The sequence below is a fragment of the Simochromis diagramma genome, unplaced genomic scaffold (genome assembly GCF_900408965.1).
Source record: "Simochromis diagramma unplaced genomic scaffold, fSimDia1.1 OVJJ01000603.1, whole genome shotgun sequence".
In the NCBI taxonomy this organism is placed as follows: domain Eukaryota; kingdom Metazoa; phylum Chordata; class Actinopteri; order Cichliformes; family Cichlidae; genus Simochromis; species Simochromis diagramma.
Window position 1 is genome coordinate 23,391,552 of NW_024387414.1, and position 23,955 is coordinate 23,415,506.

Sequence of the window (23,955 nt, forward strand, 5' to 3'; positions counted from 1 at the left end):
GTAGTGTGGACTCATTATTTCTTCATAAATTAAGCCGAGGATGATTCTGAGTGCAGGGTTTACATCTGGAAGATGTTGCTGTGAACCTTCAACATGCAGTCAAAACATAAACATGTTGAGAAAATGCACTGCAGCAACACAAGAAGTTCACAGAAGAAAACAATGATGGTTGATCATAGGAGGCTTTCCATGGTGATGATAAGCCTTCCCGATATAACCAGCCATCTTTCAGTCTACATTAAAGAGAAAACCATGAGGAAAAAAAATACAGATGTTGCACCAAATGGTGGAAACCAGTGGCGCTCGATGACTTTTACAGAAAGGCAAGCAGAGACGTCCCGTTTCCCTCATAAACACAAACAAAAACATCTTCATTCACTATTCACTACTTGGACATCTTCACATTTCTGCACTCCTTCCTGGCTGAAGAATTGCCAAATATTATTACTCCTATAGTTAAATAAATATAAACAAATATCACCCACCAAAAGTGATTTACTATTAGCTGACAGTGGGAAGTGGTGGATGAATCTTTCAAACCATTCCTTTAGGAAAAGAAGCAATCAAACTGAAATGAAAACACCTTGGTACACATAAAACTGTATTACTGAAAAATTGTGCATAAAGTATCAAAAGTAAAATTAATTATTCTGCAGAAAAAATGTTCCCCATCAGTTTTAAATGAATTAATATTAGTGCGGCATATGCTTAAGGTTGAGCTCATTTTCAATACTTTAATGTGTTTAATTAATAATAAAAAATCAGCTGAATTAAAAGGCTTGGCTAGTGTTTGATATGGTCAACTGTCAACATCTACAGGATGGGATTAAAATATCAAAAACAGGTGAAGGTGGAGTGCTGGCAGAGAAACTGGTTAAATGTTAAATATTAAATTCAGAGATTCTTATAGGTGCCAATGTGAAACTGCTGCTGAGCCTGCACCTGTTCAACCTGGCTGTTTTATCAGTCTGGACATCATCAGAGCTGCCATCCTCTCTCCATCATCATCACAACTTTCCTTGTTATTATACTAAAGCAGTTAGCAGTTAGAAACTCCATCTTCTCTCCATCACACCTGTTAGCCAAGGTGGTTAGCAAGAGGAAACTCTGTTTCAATGTTAAATCAATGAAGATCATTTACTTGCTAATGCTAACTGTGATTTCACAAAAAGTGCAGATTGTAACCGATCTCAGAACAGTGAAAGCAGACAAGCGGTAGCTAGTCTTACACTCTGTTCCCCCCTCAGTTTACCGTAAAATACCAGGGGTTTATCCACAATGCGCTTGCACAAACTACCTTTTTAGCTTTCTCGGCTCCAATCATTGCTAACAGGAGACAGACATGTGGTATGTCAGTGAGAGTTACAGTCTCCAATGAGCACGAAATAAGCGCAGCTTTTGATGACAACAGCTGACTGCGGCCACAAGATGGCAGTAATGTAAAGGCTTGATGCAACATGCGAGGACTTTTATGACAGTGCTCTCTGAGATTAAAGAAACAAGATTGATTTACTTTGGTGTGTTTCAATTTAATGCTATTTTAGATTTGACATGGTTTGTCCTGATAGAACGGCACTTGCGCAAACCATTTATTTGGCTTAAGATTAAGCTCAAGTTTTAACAAAATGACGAGAGAAAAGTAGCTCGGAGAAGCCTTTGAATGGCTCATAATCTGGATCATACAGTGTCAAATCTAAATCACAGCAGAAGCAGTGAGATGCACAGGCATGTGTGGTTTCTACAGAGATCACATGCTTATTCATGATGTGACAAAAGACAAGCAGGTGGACGAAGCCTGACGTGCGTACAGCTACACTTCTTGCTCAGATTCATCCAAAGCGCAGCAAAATTGACTAGACAGTGCTTCACAGTACAGATGGACAGTGACTCAAAGCATACTGTGAAAACAACCCAGAGTTATTTGAAGATCTTGAACGTGATCCCACGTGCATTTAACTCACTGAACACAAAACCAAATGCATAAACGCCCACCAACAAATAACTGACGATAGCTGCATTTAAAGGCCTTGCAAAACAGCACATAGGAAGACACTCATTCTTTGGTGATATGTACTTTAGACTTTAGAGACTCATTGCCTGAAAAGAATCCTTGACAAAGTAATAAACACAGGCTTTTTACTTATTACTGTGTTAATTTGACCAATTACATCTGAGCTGCTGATAAAAGGGTTAGTGTGTAGATAATGTGTGTGCAAAGTAATTTCAGTAGAGTTGAAGCATTTTTTTCAACCCCTCGAAATAAACTTCTATTGCATATTGAGTGTTACAATTAAAATCAACTGCTGCTGTGTCCTCTCTGTGCGCCTCCTGTAGCTCTCCCCACATTCTAGTCTCCCACCAGACAAGCACAGACTTCTCACTGCCAAAAATACGACAGTGCTGAATTTAGTTTTCACTGAGGATTCAAACCACATCTCAGGTAAAATATTTCTACTTAACAATGTCACCACCACATTTTTTTTTACTTCTGTGTAGACTTTTTTACTCTTTATACCATGCACCTGAACTACTCTGAGAAGCTCAGTGATTGACCAGTCTCCTGTCATTTTCTCCTGTCATTATTTTCTGCAGGTTGATACAGAACAGCAGGTTGGCACATGACGTGAATTACATTGTATATTCTTATAATGCAACAATGCAATGCATTGGTGTGCTAAATTAAATCAGTGCAATTACAACTGTGTTGTTACTTGCTTTACTTTTTTTTTGAAAGATATCTGTGTGATGGTGGCTACTAAGAAAATAAATTACGACTCTTTTTTCTTCCTGTTCACTTGCAATAATCAGCTGATTTAAGTTTAAGTTGGAGAAGAAGAAACGGTGCAGTGTTCTCCAACTTAAGTTTATATATCCATCTCTGTGGGGATGTGTATGATGGGTTGTGTATTTATTTAATCTATGTCTATTTTAATAACTAAGTGACTTTTTAAAAATGTATTATTAGTGTTTTTTTTTTAAAATATCTTTCCCTCATCTAAAGCCTTTTAAACATTTTTATGCAATTTTGGTCAGTACAATTGATTTGAATTGAACCGAGCAGGTTATCAGCTCTTGTCAGTATCTGCACGAACAGCATGCTAACACAGTCTTAACTGACGAATGTGATGTTAAAGCTGAGAGTCTGCTCAGACACCTGTTGGTGACCTCAGCCCAGGTAACAAAAGCAATGATGAGTAGTCAGGACTGTGGCCTCCATTTCTCTACCTGTAGATGTTTCTACAGTAGAAAATGATTAGGATGCCTCCTGGATTCCTCCTAGGTGAAGTATTTTAGTATTTTGGTTTTTCTACTCAAGCACTTAAACGACATGTCTCATTTGCCCATTCCCACAGACATTCATAAACACACTTTTTTGTGCTTGTGCTTTCTATCTAACATTCACACTCCAATGAATGCCTCACGAGCGACTAGGGGTTCAGTATTTTGCCCAAGGATAGATTGAACTGGATTGAACCAACAACCTTCTGATTAGTAGATGACCTGCTCTACTTCCTGTAAACACAGCCACTCCTGAGGTTGAATGCCTCGGGATCCCACAAGAAGAGAAGGAGGAGATGGCAAGAGAGACGGAGATCTGGGTGTCTTCTGCCCCGCACAGCTGAAGCTATGTGCATTCTATGGTCGGGACTGATCCTTAACTGATTTTTCACATGGCTCTGAAAAAAGGAACCATCTGGATGATCTGGACAGAGATCAATCTTGTTTCAGAGCACAGATGTGTCCAAAAATGTAAATGTTAATGTAAATTTTAAAAACAATCTGCAAGCACGAAGAGTCACGTATACCCCATCGATATCATTCCTGTGACAGTGCACAGTCATTTTTCACCAGTGTGCCACATTCAAATACTAATCCTTGCAAGCTGTCCAGTACGACGACAGCCTTGAACTGTCGGCCAATACTATAACAAGATTGAGTTTCAGTGTGGGCCTTGCCTGGGGGACATGCAGAGAAGCTACACCAGAAAATCCATTTTTCATAATTATGAAGGAAAATTAATGTCCATAATTCACCGAGCAGAGCGGTAAGACACTGCAAGAAGGTCGGAGAATCTTCTGCAGAGATGTCGATTGAAACTATCGATCAGGTGATTACATACATTTTGCACCTACTGTGTTTTCGGTAAGAGGCAAAACAAAAGTTTTAAAATAAAATCTCAGCGTAAAGTAAAGGAGTAAGGTGTAGTCACTTGAGGTGTTTTCATTTGGGAAAGGAAAAAAAAAATCCATGGTTCAGAACTGTACCCTTCAAAACATCATCAGCAATTCAGCCATAACCCAATCTCCTTGGAGCAGTAACCATAATCAAATCACCTTTTTTTCCACTTACCCCCTTTTTTTTTAATATCATCTCATTGCATCTCCAAGCTGTGCAACAAAACGCAGCCTTATATGTTTATTCATGTGAGCTCTGAGCCAAACAGCGTGGACCATCCATCACCACACTCCAGACACAAGTGACTCTCTGCTTCCTCTTCTCTTCTCACACTGTTCAACACCTCCTCCCTCCACCAGAGAGCAGGGTGTTATTACTGATGCGTGAAGGCAGTAACCACGAAGGAGCCCCTCTCAGAAAACAAAGCTGTCCCTGGTCTGGTTGTCACTGTCATGGATCATCAAGAGGAGTTCATTGTTATTACTTCCACTGTTAGACTCAATGATGGAGCAGACGGGGGGGTTAGTATTGATTGGTAGTTAAGACATCACGCTAAGAACACCTGCTGGTCGGTAATTGTCACAATACAGCTAAGGGATACAATCAAGCGTTGTGATATGCTGCATGTGCACTGCAGTCAGTCGCTATTATGAAGTTACAGAGACATAGACATCAGCACACACACATTCAAGCACACCGTAATGGGCCAGTGTGTGGTTTAAATTCTCTTTGATGCTCTGGATGCTCCCCGCTGCTCGCCATATTACTCTGTACACATCAAACAGGGTGTTCTGGGAAGAAAAAGGGACATGATGACAAGACCGTGGCTCACTATTCAGCTCATCCTGACACTGGGCTTTTTATTCAAATAAAAATATGTTCTTCTACTTTCCCCCCCCCCCTTCTCTCTCTTAGTCTGTCTTGCTTTTGCTGTAGCTCTGCCACAATTTCTCTTTTTTGTGCTTTTCCCTGGCAATATCAAACCTTTCCTCTTCCTCCTCCTCCTTCTTCCTGCCTTTTTTCTCATGTAACGCTTGCATCTGTTTTGCTCACCCTTCCTTGCAAAAAAAGCCCCCCCATCTTTCTGCAAATTTTCCTGTCTGTGCTCTGTCCGTGTCTGTCTTTTTCTCGCTTTTATTTTTCTTGTAAACTGACATCCCCCGCTATTCTCCTTTCGAGTCACCTAAAGCCTGTCGCAGCATGCCACCCCATCACAGCTGACCATCCTGACGATGTCAGCGTGAGTCACAGTTCACAGATGACAATGACCCAGCCCGGCTGCTCTGTAACCGGGGACACACTGGGTTCCTCTAACCTACGATCTCACCTGTTTGTGCCTATGCATGTCTAGTTCTGTGCATTTGTAAATTTGATCTGCAGAGAAAAGGAAGTCGGGAAAAAGAAACATTATCTCCTTGTGTTGAATTGTGTTACGCCTGCAGATGCATCCATGTGTGCACTGAACTGAACTGGAGATTTGTATGAACCCATTGGTATGGATGGCGCGGTACGATCTTGAGCGTGATCTGTGTTCACCACCTCCTGATCGGCCCCTCCCGTCCCATAATTCTACCTCTGCCTCCAAAGCCCCTGTAACCTTTTTCCTGCACATCCATCTGTCAATCATGTTCTATGCTGCACAGCAACACAGGGACACTTGTTTCAGTGTTAATTGAACCCTCACAGTTTACACTGGAACTAACCAGCATCTCTTATCTGTTATTCCTGAGGTAACCCTTCACAGAGGTATTATTAATCACTGCACACAGCTCAGAGAACATCTACTGGGTGATAAAAACGTTTGCAGGAAAGAAAAAAAGAATAAGAAAAAGAAAAAATGGACCCAGCCACAGCTACTGAAGCACTTGCTGATATTTTGCCATAAATTTATTAAGCCACTTTTGTAAAATAAAATATGCTTTATTCTGAAATGACTCAGTGGAATGAGCCTTGATTAAAGACTGTGGAAGACCTTACGTAGAAACACATTTTCCTGTATTTAAAGGTCACACCTATTTAAGGCATAAATGCATGCCGGATTTTACGTCATGCCTCAAATTGCTTTGGTGTTTTACAAGGCTGGGACTGAGCGGCTCAGTCGGTGTGCACTTTTAAGCACAAAAGAAAATGTGGTTCAGACCAGAACACAGAGGATGTTTATGTCAAAACTGTATTCCATCGTGTTCAGTGTGTTCAGTGTGTTCTCCATCACTCGATGACATCCATATCCTTATAAGAGATGCTTGCTAGGCCATCAAACAGGACTCTGAAAGCCCTTTTCTGCACTGGGAAATTTTGAGGGGAGACTGAGGACATTTCGACCTCAACGATACAACAAGCATGGCTACTACACAAGCCTTGGCTTTTTGTGTGGAGATGACCAAGTCCTGAACCCTTTCCAGAAGCTTTTTTTTTTCTCCTCGCAATTTTACACATTTGAGGTGTGCAGCTGAGAGCAACACCATGAGTGCCTTTGAGTAGTCTGAGAGTCTGTATGCCACTATCTGATGATCCATTGTGCTGACAAATGACATACAAAAGACAAGAAGGCAGTGGGAGGAAGTTCCAAGTGCAAGTGGCTATTCAAAAAAGTATAATAACACTTTGATGTGTTTTGACAGACAGTACAGCTAATTCCATCCATCCATCCATCCATCCATTTTCTTAACTGCTCATCCAATTTATGGTCATGGGGGTCGGCTGCAGGCCGAGATGTGGGTATAGCCTGGGCAAGCTGCTAGCCTATAGCAGATACGACCTCTTTGTTTCAAGACTTCAAATCTGTCAGTGTAACAGGGCCTGATTTAGAGGCATTGCACAAGTCAATATGAAAGCGCCCGATCCCCGATGGGGGTTTCTGTATGAATTTATAAATGTGTAAAATTTCATTAAAATCAATTTTGCTCACATTAGTTTTTGATTTAATGCCTGTTGGATCCATGCAGCCTAATGTTGATGGTGTAGGTTCTGCCTCTCAAATTATTCTGACATCTTTATTTCTGGTCTTATCAAATATTTAGCCTTAAAATTTGTAATTTTGAACAGTGCTTTTGCAAATGGAGTTTTTTTTCTTGCTTGATAGACAATGTTTTCTCTGTCAAACTGGATCAATGCACGGTGAACTCACCAGGCTTTGCAGAACAGAGATTCTATTGAGTGGTCCAAATTTGTTGACGTAAAACTGGTGCATAATTGATGAAGACTAAGGTTTATTGCTTTAAAGTAGAGCGTTGCTTGATCTTGCATCATGTATAATGCCATATGGAACTGGTAATGAATGCAAAACACAGGAATCCTGAAGAATATGTCTGGTTATTCAACACTGTGTGTTTTGGCACATTTCTACATTTTAATACATGTTCTTTACATGAAACGACAGCACGGCTGTGCAGCTCTGGTGACAAAATGTCATAGAAGTAATGCTGCTTATCCGCTTCAGAGCCTGGATGGATTCAAATCAATTCACCTAGAGAAGGTTAAGTTCTTTTCTCACAAGCCCACGTTTCCATTTTGCAGGAGAGCCTTGGATAGAGATCAGACTGCAATCAATTAACTGTCTGTGTCATTACAGGATTAGCTCTACCCACAGCATGGTCACATATATCTGGAAACTTGCCCAGTAATGGGCAGGTAATAGAGCAAGTGACTGCGTGTCCCCTGGGGAAGATTAGTGCTCCATGTCCCATATTAAGTACAAGACAGGAGAATGACAAATGGGATGTAACAGATATAGAGTTCACAGAAAAATAAGCAAGACACACACACACACACACACACACACACACACACATGACTGTGTGTGTATATATATATATGCTGTGTAGTCATGTGATTTGTCACTGATGATTTCTGCAGTTTGACAATGATCATATATCTGCCACACTTACAACATTCACATTAACAGGAATTGTACTGTTCGCAGACTCAAAGCATTGCTGTGCAGAAGTACAGCTTCACAAAGCTGCTTAGACTGTATTGTTACCATTCAGAAATCAGTGATAGAGCCAATTGTGACGCCTACCTTCTCCACCTACAGTATAAGGGAAGCTGTCTTGAGAGAAATAGCTGACAAATGTTAAAAAATGCCAGAGTACACTGAATGGCTTTTAAGAAATGGACTTTAATTCAGATCATCAGGCATGAGTGCAGACACACAAAGACATGCAGGCAAACATGCACCTTCATAATAACCACAATGCCACGTTCAAGGTAGTACAGTGCGAATGGTACTTTTTCTTTCCATTTCTGAACTTGAGTAGGCCTGATTCCTCTCAATAGTTTCTCATTATCCAGCCTGCTGGTGTTTGAGTTTGACTGATTGTTCATAAAACATGCATGACCCTCATGAATTATTGTGAGAGAACATCCAATAAATTGTTTTAGATGGCTTATTACAACAACGTTACTGGCCTGGCATATTAAATTATTTGCAATCCTGTAAATCACAGAAGCGATTTGAAAATAACCCATTAAAGGCATCACAGTGACATTTCTGCACTCTTCCTACAACATAACCATCTCTGTCAGAGCTCTTTTTAAATTAATCACAAAGAGTTTTGTCATCAATCACATTCCATTAAGCCTTTAATGAGATACAGAAAGAATATGAGGAGATGCATCTGGAGGAATCTGCAGGGATGTGATGGAGGTTTTATGAATATTATCAGGTTAATAGTGATTAATGTTACTCAGTTATGAAGATATGAGTGTGAACTTCTTAACTTTCAACTATCTCATTTCCAAATAAGGTAAAGGTAATAAAAGTAAGCAAAGTCAATGAAAATAACATAAAAATGCTATTAAATCCAGAAATACAATAAGATTTTTACACAGTATTGCATTTTGAAGTATCTCCACTGAGCCAAACAGAGTTATAAAAGATCCCCATGAAAATCAAGTTTTTAACCTTGTTAGCGTGTCCATATGTTTTAAGACATATTGTGAGCATGTCTGCCTGGAAACAGCAGTGTACTAGTGACAGTCTCACAAACACAGATTCAGCCAGGCAAAGTTTCACATATAACAAACCAAAGGAACTACTTGTACTTTAAATCTACCCACATTTATATTGAGCTTTTGTGGTCTTAGTAATTTTAACTAGTGGCATTCCAACAGGACAAGCAAGGCAAGCAGTGCTTGCCCAGTGAAATCTAAAAACAGACATTAATTAAAACCAAAGTGAAACCATTCCTCTTGGCATCTTATAGTGTGTTCTCTCTCACAAGTGGCTTTAATTACCTGTGTGCTTACTCCTTTAGATTACTGCATTTTGCAGGTGCAGTTAGAAGCATCCTTCTGTTTGCCTCAGAATCCAATGAAATGTCTAGCGTCTGTGTTTTGATGGCTGTTTCCTTGTGCCATTAACAAAAGCTTAAGCTTATCAAACTGAGAGCCTAACATCTTTTCCTGGTTGTTTACACATGTATAGTGTGGCTAAACCTCTTGAATTAGATCGGAAGCTAAGGGGATAATAGTGGGCTAGACAAGTTTCAGCTGCTTTCAGTGATCTGAGCTCAGTTATCATCTGCATGTTGCGTGGAAACAGATCTAACTTAGCAACTAAACAGTCTTTTGGAATTTATAATCATAACAGATACGTTTGATCTTACTAACCAACTTGGCCATTATCTGTCATATAAGAAACTTTTAATAACTCCTTTGGCACATTAGCAAGGAATGCTTTGGAATGCCTTTGCCATGTTTGGTTTAATAAAACGGGTAAGTTGAACAGCTGTAGGCTTCACATTAGCATTTCAGAGAAATCATTTCTTTGGCTTAGCATTTACCCAGCATAGCCAGATGCTTCCCCAACAATCCAACTGTTTTCACCCTGCCTTATTGTCTTTCTGTAAAAGTTACTACACACCATTTTAACCATGGATTTATACAGCACTGTCCTCAGCCCAGGCAGGTTTTAAACCAGTGCCATGGTGTTAATAATGGTGTTAATAACAGTTAATTTGGTTAACTTGGAGGATGTAGTCTAATTTATCAATCTGTTTAATAATGCAGCCAGTTTGAAGGCTCTACACTAAAGACTACACTGCTTCATTGCACATCACTGTGAAAGTGTCTGCTGCTGCTCTGTTTTTTGCCTCTGTGTGTCATGATGAAAGAGACACACAGAGTGGCAGGTGAACTGGTGATGTTACTTGAGTTAGCTTTTTTCATTACTGTGTGTGCAATAACAACATTCCCAACAACTGATGATCTGTGTGAATGCCTTGCCTGGAATAACGCAATGCTCTGTGCTCTGGAACCTCCTGATTTACGGATTTCTGCACTGTTTTTCCTGTTTAACAAAATGCACACTTTGAGAGCGTGGATATAACGCTCTGTCTTCCACCATGTAGTTGGGGAACTTGTGAATGAGTGGGCAGAGGAAGACATTGGGTAGGCCAATGGCTAATTTGCATAATCAAAGTTTCGCACATACCAAATGAGACAAATGTGCTGAGTCACAGTCACATCTAAGAATATTTTAATGTAAAAAGAACTTCTGGTTTTGATGAGCAGAGAACAGTTTTCATTGGGTGAGTCATCAAATTTAAATGTCACTTGTTAGTGTGTCATTTTCACTTTTTACATAATCGCCTTTTTTGTCCATCACTCAGCTCCTAGATACCTGTCTGCACTGAGAAGCTGAGTTCAGACTCAGTATAGATTTTGATATGAATGCACTGACATAGAGTTGGCCATGCGTTTAAGTTTCGCGACCCTCTTTCACCTTTCCTGTGTCCCAGGGGTGAAGTGATGAGACAGGAGGGGGAGAGGAGGAGGGGACAGAAGAGAAGGAAAGCAGAGGGAACGCTAACCCTGCTGCCTCCGACCTTCAGGTCCCAAAGGTACACGAGTCAGACTTCAAGAATAAAGTTGAAGGACTTTGTGATTGGGCAGCAGAACTACTACAGGCACTTTTTCCCCAGCAGAATTAAGTGGGAGTTTATAAGTGGCCACTTCATGCTCCTTCTTAAGACAGCACTTTAACACTTTGCCTCAGCTCTGGCTTCATGTTAAATTCATGGCTGAGTTTCCATCTCCTGCTAAACAAGTTGTGTGTGTCATTAGTTTTATTTAACGTAACTTTTCCCCATTAGGGATTTGAAGCAACATTTTCAGGATTAGTAAAATTCTCTAACAATCACTGATAAAGATCGTGTCTTGTGATGTGAACCAGGCTAATTTGTGGTGCCCAGAGTGAATAAATAATGTTGAGGTCGTTTAGGAGACTAATTTGAAATGCAGTCTGTTCTGAAGGTTCACAGAGCTTTTGCACACTTTATCCAGCGCGAGCCTTGAAATCAAATGATTTTTATAACTAACGGCACATGGTCAAGTATCGCTTTACACTCGGGTTCCAACATCTGATTTATTTGAACCACAGTTTCAATTGATTTGAGCTCATTTATTCACATTAGGATTCAAGTGTTGTAGCGTGAATGTGTCTCCTGCAAGCACAGACATGAAAAGAGCTATAGATGAAGGGAGCAGAGCCATGGAGAGAGTTGTGTACATTCACCACCTACCTGCACCCACTGCGTTTGATCCAAACCACACGCCTTTGAAGTGTGTATGCCTTTGTGCCGGGCCAAATAGGGGTGTGCGCGTGTGTGTGTGTGTGTGTGTGTGTGTGTAAAACATTGCATGCAAGTGATGTCATCATCATTTTCAGACACACACACAGAAGTGCACATGCATACAAATGCATGTGCATGGGCATCCACACATAGTCACACCCACACAGATGGGAAGCTAAATGGGAAAATGTTTCTATCGCCACAAATATATGCCTGCCTTCAAACTACACCTCAGACCTTTTTTCTTTCTGGCTGTGGACTATCTCAAATGGCAATGCAAATGTTCATTTTTATCAGATTGCACTTTTGAAGCTGGGAAAAAGTGGAAAGAAACCATACTACTCAAGTACAAACAATGTCACTTCGCAAAGTTTTTTTTTTCCCAAAGCGCCTTCAATATATGTAAATGGGAAATAGATGCAGTGCTTTATTGAAACATGTGCAAACATAAATGTAAATCACTGGACTGGCAGTGTGATTGAGATCATTGTCATACTGAAAAATGAAGCCCTTGCCAATCAGACACTTCCCAGATGGTATTGCATGGTGGATCAAAATCTGGCAGCACTTTTCTGCATTCAAAATTCAAAAGCTTTGGAATTTTCTCAAAATCTTTGATAGTATCTCTCTCATCATATTTGAACCAATAATTTCAAATTTGTCTCTCCATAAGACCTGCTGTCACTAATTTTTCAGTCATGTTTTTGTTTAATGTGTCATACCTCAGCCTTTTCTCCCTGTTTCTCCTCCTTAATAATGGCCTTTGGCACTGAGCCTATTTCTGATGAGGTTTAAGTCATTCCATTATCAATACCTAAGGAGCTTGGAAAGAAAAGCGTCTGGACTTCTTTAAGTTGCTTGAAGACGTTTCACCTCTCATCAGAGAAGCTCCTTCAGTTCTAGGGTCAAATGGTGGAGAGTCCCAGATTTAAACCCTGTGGGAGTGTCCCCCAAAGAGGGACAAAAGGACCCCCTGATGATCCAGATGGCCCAGGATGTGAGTGGGCGTTAAGGCATCTGGGAAGGGATCTCAAAACTGGATTATAGATGGCAGACAGTTGGTGTTGTAAACCACCATCTCTGTTCAAAGATGGTCGCTCACAGTGGACATAGATGGCTTCTTTCACTCCTCTTTCAAACCATCTGTGCTCTCTGTCCAAAATGTGAACATTGGCATCCTCGAAAGAGTGACCTTTGTCCTTAAGATGCAGATGGACTGCTGAGTCTTGTCCTGTGGAGGTGGCTCTTCTATGTTGTGCCATGCGTTTGTGAAGTGGCTGTTTGGTCTCTCCAATGTAGAGGTCTGGGCATTCCTCGCTGCACTGTACAGCATACACCACATTGTTAAGTTTGTGTTTTGGAGTTTTGTCTTTGGGATGAACCAGTTTCTGTCTGAGTGTGTTACTGGGTCTGAAGTACACTGGAATGCCATGCTTGGAGAAAACTCTCCTGAGTTTCTCTGATACACCGGCTACATAGGGGATGACAACGTTGTTGCGTCTGTCTTTCTTATCCTCCCTCGCTGGTGTCTGATCTTCTTTTCTGTGCATCTTTGCTGACTTGATAAACGCCCAATTAAGATAACTTTAAGAGCTTTGTTTACATGTGTGTGTTCCTTCTTTTTCCCTTCAGGCTTAGAGGGAACATGTTCTGCCCGGTGGTGTAGGGTCCTGATTATTCCAAGTTTGTGTTCCAGAGGGTGATGGGAGTCAAAGAGGAGGTACTGGTCTGTGTGTGTGGGCTTCCGGTAAACTTCAATGTTGAGGTTTCCATTCACTTCAATGTGCACAGTGCAGTCCAGGAAAGGCAGACAGTTATCCTTTGTGTCTTCCCTGGTGAACTTGATGTTTTTATCCACGGCGTTAATGTGCGCAGTGAAGGATTCCACTTCTTGTGTTTTGATTTTGACCCTTCCCTTTTTTGAGATGCCTTCCCAGACGCCTTAACACCCACTCACATCCTGGGCCATCTGACCTCAGGAAATCACATGATAGGGTGGGGCTAAGTTTCACAATGAGCTCACCCGACACCTTGGCTGATTGTGACCTACATTTTCACACCTTGGCTCATGTGATCAGGTAGAGGATCGATAGGGAGCTCCCACAGGGTTTAAATCTGGGACTCTCCACCATTTGACCTTAGAACTGAAGAAGCTTCTCTGATGAGAGGTGAAACGTCTTCAAGCAACTTAAAGAAGTCCAGACACTTTTCTTTCCAAGCTCCTTAGACTATGATGACCTAGATGACTGAGAACCTTCACATACATTATCAAAATCAATTATCGATTCAATTCCTTATTGATTCTCATTGGATCCACTTTGACATTAATTTTTCTTCTTTGTTGTGATCAGTGTTGGGGTAATTACTCAAAAAATGGCAATTATTAAACATGTTACACAACGCTTTTCTTAAAAGTAATGCAGTACTTTACTTAATTGATGAAAGGAATTGGTTACCATACTTGTTACATTACTTTTGTGTTTCTCTCTAAATTGACCTGAAACAATACAAACCTGAGGCTACAGACACACACACACAACACAAATTGTATCCTAATGAGGACACACATATGATCTTTCTCTTAGTATTTAGGTATGAACATGAAGCCCACGGCACAAAGCAAAGATGAAAATCAGCCCACAGCAATCACCACAGCAATTCTAGTTTAAAACATGAACAGATAGAAATGGATGTAGCAGCATGACTGCTCATCGCTGATTTTATTACCTGTTGAAGTTCAGGGTCTGGCTGCTGGGCTGCGGTCAGCAGTCCCTCAGCTTTCATGTCACTCTGCTTTCTTGGATAACTTAGCGTTAGCATGCTGTCTGTGCAGAAACTTTTAAAGAGCCAAGTTGTGTTAGCAGCAGTCTTTACCACTATGTTACCATCGTGCTCTCGTCCTTTTTTTGCAATAAAAACAAAAGTCATTTCCATATCCACGCTGTAGACTGCATCATTATTTTATGAACTGAAATCAGATAATTGTAGCTCAAATGCAAACGGAACTGATAAGCGGGATCAACAGGCAGGAAGACCAACAATTCCAAGGATTTAACCACAACACGGTGTACGTGAGCAGTAGATAAACTGAAGGGCCAGATGCATCTCTCAGGTCCTGTGTCAAGTCTTTCCTATATATAAATCTTTTTTTCATATTTGCTGAGCACATGATTTTTGCTGAGCACATGATTTTTGCTGCGCACATGATCATCATCATCATCATCTGCTGTGGATTGTTTTTTTTTGTTTTGGTCTGTCACTTTTACTTTTGTCCTCCAACTTTACAGTTTTCTCATTTTCTAAGGACGTTTTTAAGAACTTCACACCATGCCAAGTTATCTGCTATTAGCTCTTTTGAGATTCACCTTCTTACTTGTTTTATGCTTGAATGAGTCATCCGTCAGCGTTAAGTGGCTTAACAAATGGAAAACCTTCCTCTGAAAATGGTACAGGGACCGGACAGAACAAGTGAAAAAGCAGACAACGTCCAAAGAAATATTTAAAAGACCTTCAGAAAGCCTCGAGAAGTATTGCTCCAAAACACTTTTAAAAAAATCCCCTATAAATCTGTCTCCTTGGAAGGAAACTATGAAGAAATAAGAGAGAGTTTCAGGACTATTTGACACTACTGAGTTTAGCAACTAAAGAGACTCATCATATAATGCTGCAGCTCAGTACTTCTAAAAGAAGTACAAATAAAAAATATATACACATAACATGCTTACATTAAGACAATATACTTAGTCATGTGACTCTACCATAGAGCTTTAGCTCAATGCTTTCTTTCAGAATACGTTGTTTACATTCATGATCACATGTTTTGCCCTGAAAAAAATCTACTGTATTATTATTATTATGCAATTAATCTTCACTCTGGCATGTATACGTTTAATGTCCACTTTAATGTCTATAGTTGGTTGAAAAATGACTCCAAAAGAAAAGTAGCAACAACTTCGGTGACATTATCTGATGGTGTGTTTCATGTCCAGCATGAATGTTGGCTGGAAGTCATTTCAGGAGTTTGGGAGTCTGGATTTTTTTTAAATCTTGTCATTTGATCGGGTAAAAAAAGGAAAAACTTGTGGGGATAGAAAGAAAAACAAAGCTTAAGGGGTGCGAGATGGAGGCTCTCCATCACCACATCTTACCCCGCTGAGCTAACCAACCGACACAATAACAAAGTGTACCTCACAGGCTTGTATTATTTACAATGGGAGGGCAGAGAGGTGGCTGTGAGAGACAAGAGGCCTGCAGAAATAACCTGACAATGCAGCACATAACAAGGAAAATAATCTAATCTACACGTGGATATAAAAATGGCATAAAAAACAGGTGTGAGTTTTTTTAATTGAAGTGAGACAATATCACGTCCAAATAAACTCTCGGTCAAATGTTATATTTATGGACTGGCGACCTGAACAGGGTATACGCTGCCTCTCGCCCTATGACAGCTGTGATAGGCTCCAGGCCTGCCTTGAACCTAAAGTGGATAAAAATCTGCAGATATATGGATTTTGTTGTAATAACAAAAGAAACAAAACATAGGAATTTTCTTTCTGTAATTGCAATAATGTGATCAATGTTTCCTGGTCATGAAGAGAAGGCCTGCCTCAGGAATATGCCCTCCGGCCATCCGTCTTATAAACACATCGCAGGGACGCAAACTTGATGTCACAACGTTGTTCTCAAGAGAGAGCGAGGGCACCTTGATGGCATTTTGTCCTTCAGAGATGAAGAAACTGTCAATAACCAAGTCATGTAATTTCCCAGAGGGCTTCCAGCACTGGATTAATATTTTTAGCCAAGTAGCTATATCTGTCCTGTACACACACTCAGCCTCGCTCTTATTTTGGGAGCAGGTCCAGTTTCAAAGTCACTTCACCTTCTCTGAGTTTCTATTTTCAACTAATGGCAATTTTGAGAAGTCGCTTTCCTTCAAATTACACATCCTCACTGCAGCTCATCTTCAAAAAGATGGTCATATATTAGGATTTAAATAACATCTTTAGTTTTAATACAGGTCTGGAGGGAGCCTATAGGAAAGCGTGTACTATTTTTTTCAGTGTAACTGAAGGAAACACATTTGCTTGGTCTAAAGGTGACCTTACCTGCACTGCACTTTGCAAAGCTGTCATGATACTGCATAAGGACCCATGTTTTTACCACACAAACTCACTGCTTTTTATTCCCCTTGGGCCACTGATTGAAAAATCTTAGAAACAGGGAAGAAGAGGTGTCAGCGCCACATAAACAGAAGAACTGTTTTATGACAAAGAATCTTTTTAAATAAAACAACAACAGCTTTAATGACAGGCGACGAGAACGCCTGCAGCCTGCAGGCAGACTTTCATCTGGGTTTTCCAGCGGCTTTAGGTTCCTGTTACGAAGAAGTGCTCGATAAAATGCTTGTTTTAGAAGTGACACTTTCACGCTGACTGATCTTGGCAATAAATTAAGAAAACACAAATACACTTGGTGGGTTATGAAGAAATTAAAAAGATTTAAGGATTTAAGTCTCCACTACATTGCTGTCTGTGACCAGCTGTTACCACATAAATCAACAGGAAGCCAGCTGAATTCCAATTACCGAGACTTAATTTTCAGATATGATTTTATGCAGCAGGCTGCAGAAAGTTCCACTGAGAAAGACATCCTCAAAAAAGGCACTAACATAATTTGATAATACTTGATAATGAAAAGAAATTTCACCTCTTATTTCATGTCTTTTAATGCAAAGCTATTAATGGTCATGTTTTGCATGAAAAACATGAGTTTGACTGTTAAAGGAAGGAAATTTAATCGCACCCCCCTCACTTCTTGTGAAACGCTTCCTCTCGTGCAGTTAACTGTCAGATGACAGAGTGAGGCAAAAACAACAAGGGAGGAGCTGAGCTATGAAGAAGAACAGGAAACAAGAGAAGCGGAGGAGCTGTCAGTCGCACTCTGCCTTCTTAGGGTTTAATATCTCTTTCTCATGCACACAGCCAGGCCTCCTTATCTGCTGTCAGTGAATGCCAGCTAGATGTCACTTTTACTCTGGATTTCCCACTCGTGGCAGAAGAACTGAAGGTCAGCTCACGAATGGTGAGCTCAGTGTAATGGGACTGAACATAAACCTCGGTCTGCCTTAAGATACACTCAATGTCCTTTCACTAACTGATCATGTTTATCAGCGTCTGCTGCGCATCATGCAGAACCTCTCCTTTTTCCTCCCCTTTTTAATCATTTGTATAAAATAGTGGAAGATAAGCTTCATGAAAATTGACTCCTGGCTGACATCGTAAAACAAATAGGCAGTGCAGGTGAGCTATGACGGTTATGACGGTGGTGAGGTACACTTTATCGAATAATGAATAATACAGGGGTAAAAAAAAAAAAAGCAAAAAAAAAGAAGTCTTCAAACAAGTAGGAGCCAGAAGCATGTTTAAACAGCACGGTTTTAATACTGTTCTGTTTCAGTTGTTACCGAAGGGACTTTCATAGGTCAACAAAGGCCCAGAATTGTTAAAGGAACATTTCTTTAAAGCTGCACTGATGCATATTTTATAATAACAATTGTTGAAATGACTATACAGAGGTCGCTCGTAGTGACGAACTCACATAAAAATGATCAACCACCTCTGCAGCTGCCCTCAGCCCACACTCGCTGAACTTGTTCTCGTGTTTCTGTGTGGTGAATGGTTATTGCCGACAATTTGGGCGCACCTACTTCTGGTTCTGGCTCTCCGTCTTTTTGTAAAAATGTGCTACGTGACGGCCATCCAGCGCGAGCAACATCTGCTTTATTCCGATTCGTTCTTTTTAGTTTGAGCGAAGAACACCGACAGTTGTAAAAATTACTTCTGTCGAGCCCCAATATTACATAATCACGATCATACCCATCTGCCAATTTTCATTGCTCCCATTATTTATTCACTCGCTGTGAGGCATTGATCTCTGATTTGGCCCTTTATGACCGATGACAAAATGAAACAAATAATGGATTTTGTGATTTAGACTCAAAGCCCACTGAGGACGAACAGTATATCTGATGTGACAGGGAGATATCTGTATTCATCTGTGTGTGTGTGTGTGTGTGTGTGTGTGTGTGTGAGAGGGAGGCGGTATGTGTGTGTGCGTGTGTCCGTATGTGTGTTTCATTTCTGGTTTGGAGTGGGTGAGGGCGGGGGTTTGTAAGTAAGGTCACACTTTGTGAGATATCAGAAAACCAATATTCCTTCAAGTTGAGCGGTATGTGTTGGAGAGAGGAGGACCACAGCGGGAAGAAAAGGATTGTGGGATGTGGCATTGATAGTCATCTGCTGTTTTGTGTATTGTGGCAAGCTTGTGTGTGCGTGTGTCTGTGTGTGTGGGTGTTTTGTGTGTGTGTCAGTGTTGGTATTTTAGTGTGTTCATACTGATTCCATGTGATGATATTCTGATGTTAATGAATGTTATTATGCACATTATATAACTGCAATCGTGGGGCATCAGAATAATTGGCTGTTAAACGTCACTTGTTGGCCTTGTTTTTGTCTTGTCTTTATTAGATTTGGGTTTTGCTGTCCTAGCGAAGTAATACTGATAACAAGGCAGGTAAAGAAAAAGTTGTATACAGTTAATGTACAGTGTACACACACTAGACGCAGTGTGGTGTGTAAAAACTCTTGGCAGTCTTTGGAGCAGAAAAATGAAATTGAGTCTGACCCCAAAAGCGATTACATCTCCACTTGCTAAGTGAAGCTTCTATTCCGTTCATTAAGGATGTTGTATGTTTAACATGTTGGAACGCTTTGCAACCTGTTTTATTTAACATAAACCAACCCCTAAAAATAATCTGTGATCACTGTAGGCCTCTTTGGCTTTTTATCAGCGCTATTCATGTGCAGCACATTTTTAGGCTCAGGTTTTAAAATCTTATGATGTAACTACAGCCCATGGGCTCACAGTTTACCAGACACCATATATCTGAAAACTAAAGAAGAATCACTCTGAAGCTAACTAAGATTTCAGTCAGTGCATGAAGCTGAGAATCAGGAATTTTTCCATAGCGAGTCATCCAAATTACACTGCAGCATATTAATGGCTGACCTCGTGGATAATCATCAAAGGTGTTCTTTTGACTGATGTTTGGTTTGTTTTCAGCATCTGCCATGTGATTGCATTTGTCTCTGTCAATCAGGGACCCTCATATGAACTTTTGATGGGTAAAAAAGTAAACTCATCCTAAAAGTGTTTATATTATTCCAACAATAGCGTTGTTGTAGGGATTTGCACGATTAGTTGACTAATCATCGCTCTTGTCTTGGTACCAGATTTACTGTAGCTAGCCTACGTGGTGGCTAGTTCAACTTCAGTAACCCTACAAACGTTACTGCTGTTTAGTTTTCTGTTTTCATTTATGTGTACAGTGTTAGCAGAAGTCGTAGCACAATTCTGCTAACACAAGTTCTGACTACGTCCCCCAGTCAGAACATGGTATGTGGTATATATCATCTTTAGATGGAAATTATGAGCTAACCTCCTTCTAAGTTACGTAAAACTTTGTAAATCCTCGTTTTTCATGGATGCCTGGATGTTAAACGTTATTGTAACAGCTGGGAGAAGAGCCACACTGATCATTTTATTGGAGCTGGGTAGTTTTTAACTCTCAGTGATACCACAGTGTTTGTTTGAGTTTGGTAATCAAAGAGGACTTTGGACCCGGAAATGACTAATGACATCAGACTTAAGAGGCAGATAGAGCTTAGGCAGTGCCACGTTGCTCTTAATACGAAACCAAAGGAAAAGATTGGTGCCAAAAGGTAATAAGGAGGAAAACATGCCAATGAATGCTGAAAAAAACCCCCACCTCTGAGAAGATCAGCAGGACAATATGATACAGAGGAGGGTCTGGATCCACATGAACACAAAGAGCTGTCATTTTATTATTAGGGGCTGCCGATGCTTAAGTTCCCCAAATTTTTCTCAAAAGCTCTTTATGTTGAGTACCTGCACATCAAACCAGTTAAGAGTTATAAATGCCTTCAAGCTTACATTCAGGCATTTGGGACTCAGACACTCTCAAATTCAAGTTGTTGTCCATATATAAGGGAGAAGTCAGAAAAGAGTTACAACCATGTGTAAAACACAATGGATGTGCTTTCATGGCTTCAGACTGCATTTCAGGTGGTGTTGAGGATCTTATTAAAATTGATGGAGTTCCAAAAACAGTAAAGTCTCATCAAAGTGTGAGCCATCATGTAATACCATCATTAAAGCATCTGAGCTAAGCAACAACATGATCCTAAACACACAATGCAGTCATGGATTGGCCTCCCCACAATGCAGACCTCAACATTATTGAAGCTGTGTGGGTTCATCTGAACACAAAAGAGAACAAAAGGCAGCCAACATCCAAAGAAGAGCTTTGAATGAAGCCTGGAGAACTATTCTTGAAGAATAAATGATAAGAAAGCTTGCCTAATAGAATTCAGGCTGTGCTGAAGAACAAAGGTTGCTCTTTATCCCGTATTTCTATTTATGCTTCCACATTTCACTATACCTATTTCTCATTTCCCCAGCAAAGTATGAATAAATGATGATGATGTTGATGCAAGCAGCATGCACTTTAAATGTAAAAACCTTTACAGCTGGAATTCAATGTTAATACCTATGTATCAACCACTGTATGTATTTTCCAGAGCTGTAAAATCCCACTAAAAGCTACTTGTTATCCTTTAAATACATCAAACACCTTAAATTGACTTCCTTAAGCATCACAACGTCTCTTTTTTCCTTCAGACATGTGTGTGTGTGTATACAAATATATATATTTATGAAGGTCTGAAGCAGACATTGCTAGTGGTGAGTGAGTATATAACTAGGTTGTGTATTAGACTCCACTTTCCCCTGCACATCGGAAAATGATTACCTCTGGAGTTGATCCTTAAAGAAAATCTTACATGTTGTGATTCAGCGTAAGTGCATGGAAGATTTCATCACTCTACATATTGTAAGATCACTGTGACTAGTCTGAAAAGAGATAAAATGCTAATCTGTTGTACTGCTGAACTAACACAACACTGTGCATAGGCTCCATTTTATCTTGGAAACGAGGCCCCAGAGCAACTTCTCTGGCTTGCTCAGAGATGTCAATCAAACTGTTATGCCCTTGAGTGCAGACTGAGCAACCAGCAATTCACTGGGAGGCTGAGTGCCAATGCCTGTTAAGTACATATATTTCTTTTTATTATTTCCTGAATGTACCCATCCATTGCCTTGATCATATAAAAGATAGTTATAGTTATTCCTAGCCTGCGGTCTTAATTTAGCACCTTAGTGACAAGATTTGAGCAATTCTTGCCATCATAATGACTGATTACCTTCAAAATACACTCAAGTCAGTGTATATGCTTTTAAAACCTTCAGCTGCAGGTTGTACAGCTTTTCAGCAAACACAAATATCGCAACTACCTGATGGACTAAAGGTAAAAAAAGTCAATATTTCTGCAGACAAGACGCACACACTTTCTATTTAGTTTTTAAAAGTCCCTGAAAGCTATTTTTTCCAACTCTATTGCTACAGTTAAAAACTGTTTTTTGTTCTTACATGAGAGCGGTCTCTATTTTGTATTTGCCTGTGTCTCTCTGATGGGTTTGAAGTGGATGCTGGATTAAAAAAAACATATGAGCGATCCAAAACCAGACCAGCAGATGTGAGTTTACTTTAGTTTACCAGGAACACAAAACATGTCCGGTCTTTTATGCTAACTTAAAACTGGGGCTGTTTGTTGCAAGGAAAGGAAAAAGCATGCGCTCTGCACGAGTATTCTTTTGTCTTTCTAGTCCATGCAGTAATATCTTTCAAGTCACAGACCTTGTTGAATTGTTGATGATAATGATAATAAACAGCTCAGCCAACCAAAGCTTTTTTCTCATCAAAGCGAAATGTGGAACGGCTTCAGTGTGAAGTCAAAGCTGACAAATCTACACAGAATTTAACTGTGTTAAAGATGTTTTCATTTTCAAATAAACTACACAGAACTTCTTCAGCTTATTACATGTTTTTTTCATAAATGGAAAAATCCTCTGCAGGGACTGAGTTGGTGTTGTAAAAAAAGGTTAAACCTTTTTATTATCATGCTGCAGGTCATAACTGCTACTCTTCCCTCAAATACCCCACAATTATTGGTCTGCAGCCACCCCACCACCTGATCCCCAGTTGTCCTGTTAAAACTGCTTTGCATTGCTCGGCTCATTTAAAATGTTGCAGAAAAGTGATCATTCTTCCAGTTTCATGTTGAAATGGTATTCGGGCCATCTTTTCAGCAGTGCTTTTGAAATTTTCTGATGCTGCCTAGCAACAGGCACACACCTGCTGCTTGCTACAGCTTTCCAACTGATGAGCCGATGCTTCTTACAGCCAAAATACTGCGAGCCTTCCCACACATGCTAAATGCCACACGTCTAATCATAACAGCTTTCGTATCTCTCTCTTTTTTATTTATTTATTTTTTCCTAATAATAAAAAAAACACCCTAACTCATTCTTATTTGCTACAGTTGTGAATTTGGCATTAAAACCGAGCTTGAACATGAACTAAAAAAAGGGCCATTTCAATTGAAAACAGCTTGCTGCGAGAAAATTGGACTGTAAAAAGTTCAGGCTTTGATATTTTAAAGTTTTTCAAAAACAACTCTTTACAACTGAAACTATTCCTTGTAGAGTGCACATCAGCAACTTTTGCAAAACTATAAAGGCACTAAATTTAATTCCGGCCAGCCAGTTGAACTGGAATGAACCTTTCTCCTTGAGTCTCGCTCTGCTGGCCTCACAGCGAGCTCACCATCATGGACAAAACACTGGCAGAGTAAGAGGGCTTCAAAGAGCGGGCCGTCTCTACAAAGCAGCAGTTCAAGCTTCAGAAGCAGCTACAAACAGGGAGCCTAATGGCCACCAGCCACAGAGTGCCTTTTCAACGGGACATGAATGTGTGATAGGGTCAGCAACATCAAGGTTGTAATGTTAGATGAAGTTGTGATCTTAAAAAAAAAAAGTTCAAAAATGCTTCATCTTAGTTTGGCAAGGACAAGCCAGTCATTTATATGAAAGTTAGCCAGCAGTTTTCGACACAGAATAAGTGACACTGTTCTGTGATTTAAGACCTTTGACTGAAGGCATCCAATTACACATAATGTTATTTTCTTTTAGGCTGCAGTAGATAATGCAAAGAGGACCTGTG